The sequence below is a fragment of the Cherax quadricarinatus genome, chromosome 34 (genome assembly GCF_038502225.1).
Source record: "Cherax quadricarinatus isolate ZL_2023a chromosome 34, ASM3850222v1, whole genome shotgun sequence".
Lineage (NCBI taxonomy): Eukaryota > Metazoa > Arthropoda > Malacostraca > Decapoda > Parastacidae > Cherax > Cherax quadricarinatus.
In genome coordinates this window covers 24,964,661-24,968,107 of record NC_091325.1, presented here as the reverse complement: position 1 = coordinate 24,968,107, position 3,447 = coordinate 24,964,661, and the positions used below count along the sequence as shown (strand labels likewise).

Below are 3,447 nucleotides of genomic sequence, written 5' to 3'. Positions count from 1 at the left end.
CCTGATTGTAGCCATGTATAAACGTAAGTAACCATTCTTACAAGATTCATTACCTTTGTAACTTGTGAGTTCATTACCTTTGTACCTAGTTCAGCTGTCAAAACTTTGGGGGCCCAGTCCCTGGACCCATTACGTACCTCTGTAATCTGTAAATACTTTTGTAACTTGTCATGATTGTGACCAGACCTACCTGGAGTTCATTACCTTTGTAAATTGTGAGTTCATTACCTTTGTAACTTGCTCAGCTATCAAAACTTTGAGGCCCAGTCCCTGGACCCATTATGTACCTCTGTAATCTTTTGACTACCACCCACAGGATGGGTATGGGGTGCATAATAAAGATATTAAACTAAAAACTAACTATTTAAACTCGCTAATTCTGCATTTGTTGATACACCAATTTCCAGAAATATTTAATTTTTTTTGGAATCTTGGATTTCTCTTAGGATTGTGTTTAGTGGCTCAAATCGCAACCAGCTTATTCCTATCTATCCACTTTACTTCGCACATTGATTTGGCTTTTTCGAACGTAGCACATATCTGTCGAGATGTAAACTACGGATGATTATTCGAAACCATTCATACAAACGGAGCATCATTTTTCTTTATTTGCATTTACTCTCACATTGGTCGAGGTATTTACTATGAATCATTTGTTCTTTTCCACGCCTGAAGAGTATGGGTTTTAATTTTATTCATAACAATAGCCACAGCCTTCCTTGGTTATGTTCTACCCTGGGGACAAATATCATTTTGAGGTGCCACAGTGATTACAAACCTATTCTCAGCCATCCCTTACATTGGAACCGATTTAGTTCAATGAGTTTGAGGGGGTTTTGCTGTAGTTAACGCTACCTTAACCCGATTTTTTACATTCCACTTTCTTTTACAATTTTTAATTGCTGCAGCAACACTCGTTCATATTTTATTTATCCACCACTCTGGAGCTAACAACCCCTTAGGGGTGTCTTCCGCTATAGACAAAATTCCTTTACACCCCTACTTCACATTTAAAGACATTGTAGGATTTCTAATTATATTTATAATTTTGACCCTCCTAACCCTTTTAAACCCCTACCTTCTTGGAGACCCTGATAATTTCATTCCTGCTAATCCTTTAGTTACACCAGTTCACATTCAACCTGAATGATACTTCTTATTTGCATATGCTATTCTCCGCTCAATCCCAAACAAATTAGGGGGAGTAATCGCCCTAGTTCTGTCAGTAGCAATTCTTTGGCTCCTTCCTTGTACCTCTGTATCAAAATTTCAAGGCCTAACTTTTTACCCTTTAAATCAAATTTTGTTTTGAACTCTTGTTTCTACAATCATCTTACTGACATGGATTGGAGCACGCCCCGAAGAGGACCCTTATATTCTTAAAGGACAAACCCTCATTGTTATCTACTTCACTTATTATATTATTAATCCCTTAATCACTCTTCTTACAGATTTACTCCTCGAATGGATATTTAGTTTATTTAAAACAAATGTTTTGAAAACATTTAAAGGAAGTCTTTTCCAATCTCCAATAATCTATAAATTTAGTTTAAATTAAAATTAATTTTACCCCTATAAAAAAAATCAAGAAATTCAAAGATATAGGAAGAAACCTTTTCCAGGCCATATACATCAACTTATTGTATCGCAATCGAGGTAAAGTTCCTCGCGCTCAAATAAATGCAAACCTAACCATCACTAATTTTATATAAAATCCCAACCTTAAAACACTCCCACCTAAAAACAGTAACATAGATACTCCCCTTATAAACAAAATTCTGACATATTCAGCTATAAAAATCAACCCTCTTCTATACTCAGTATTAAATCCAGAGACTAATTCAGATTCTCCTTCAGCAAAATCAAAAGGAGTCCGATTTATCTCCTCCAGACAAAAGCCTAACTAAACTGTAGATAGCTGAAATGTCAACCAAATAAATCATAATCTCTCCTGATAGTATCTTAATTCTATTAATCTGAAGCTCCTAATTAAGAAAACATAAGATAATAGGATTAAAGCCAATCTCACTTCATATGAAATAGTTTGTGGTACAGCCCAAAGTCTTCCCAATAAAGAGTATTTACAATTAGAAGCCCACCCAGCTCTCATTAGAGGATAAACTCCTAACCTCAAACAACATAAAAAAATATTACACCTATATCAAAATTTACTAACCCTAACTCATATGGAACGATCCTTCACAAAATCAAAGCAATAAACAAACCAAATACTGGTGATAGATAATAAGGTAAAAAATTGGACATTAAAGGTGAGTTTTGCTCTTTCAAAAATAACTTCACAGCATCTGAAAAAGGTTGAAGCAACCCCAGAACACCTAATTTATCAGGCCCTTTCTGAATTTGAATATATCCTAAAATCTTCCATTCAAGAAGAGTCACAAATGCCACCCCAACCAATATACAAACCATCAACATTAAATATCTTACAACTATAACAATCATAGTACTAACCACCTAATACTTTTACTTAGAGTATTTCCTGTATAATTAAATTCTAAATTTAACGCATGTTTTCTGCCAAAGAAAATTTTAATTCTAGGTACACCTTCCAGTACACCTTCCAGTACACCTTCCAGTACACCTTCCAGTACACCTTCCAGTACACCTTCCAGTACACCTGCTATGTTACGTCTTATTCCACCTTCAACGGAAGCGATGGGCGATATGTACATATTTTAGTTCTCATATCATACTAACTTACTAAATTGTATATTACAATTAAATCCTCCTTCACAGTAATTATTCAATCACCAATATGCATAAATAAATTTGATCGTAACCCATTTCTTCTTATTCATAAACTGCACCTTGATCTAATATACTTTAACTCCCTAAATCTCAATAACTTCCTCAACAAAGGCTATCTAATAATGACGGTATACAAACTGTTAAACAACAAGTAAGATCCTTCGTGTTGTATCATGTACAGAACAGGTTCCTCTAACAACACTATAATACCGCCAAATTCTTTGAATTTAAAGCCCATAACTACTAATATTCAAGTTTTAATTTATTTTCTTCTAAGTATAGCAGGGTATCTAATCCTGGTTTATACCTTAATTTTTAGGCCTTTCCCATTTAAAATTCAACTTCTATTTATCCTCAATAGATTAATTCCACCTTTTATTGTTATAAATTTCAGTCTAACCTCTAAATTTAAGAATAACCTAAACCAAAATATTTTTACTCAGCTTTTAAGTCTAACCGCGATTGCTGGCACAAAATTTAATCAAGCTTCTTATAATTTACTAAATCAAATCTTAATTCAATATTTAATTTTCCATACTGCAAATTAACAAAAATCTTTGTCCCTTCATAAATTATCTTTGATTTTTTACTCCTACCCACTAAAACATGCATGTACACTAACTATAAAATAAAAATCCAAGCAAGAATCAAACTTTAATACTAAAATGCTATCACTTA

At 33.6% G+C, this 3,447-nt stretch overlaps 1 pseudogene; it reads left to right on the top strand.

Moving 5' to 3' along the window:
* The first annotated feature begins 366 nt into the window (after positions 1–366).
* LOC138853598 (cytochrome b-like) lies at positions 367–2,717 on the top strand (annotated as a pseudogene).
* Positions 2,718–3,447: the final 730 nt, after the last annotated feature.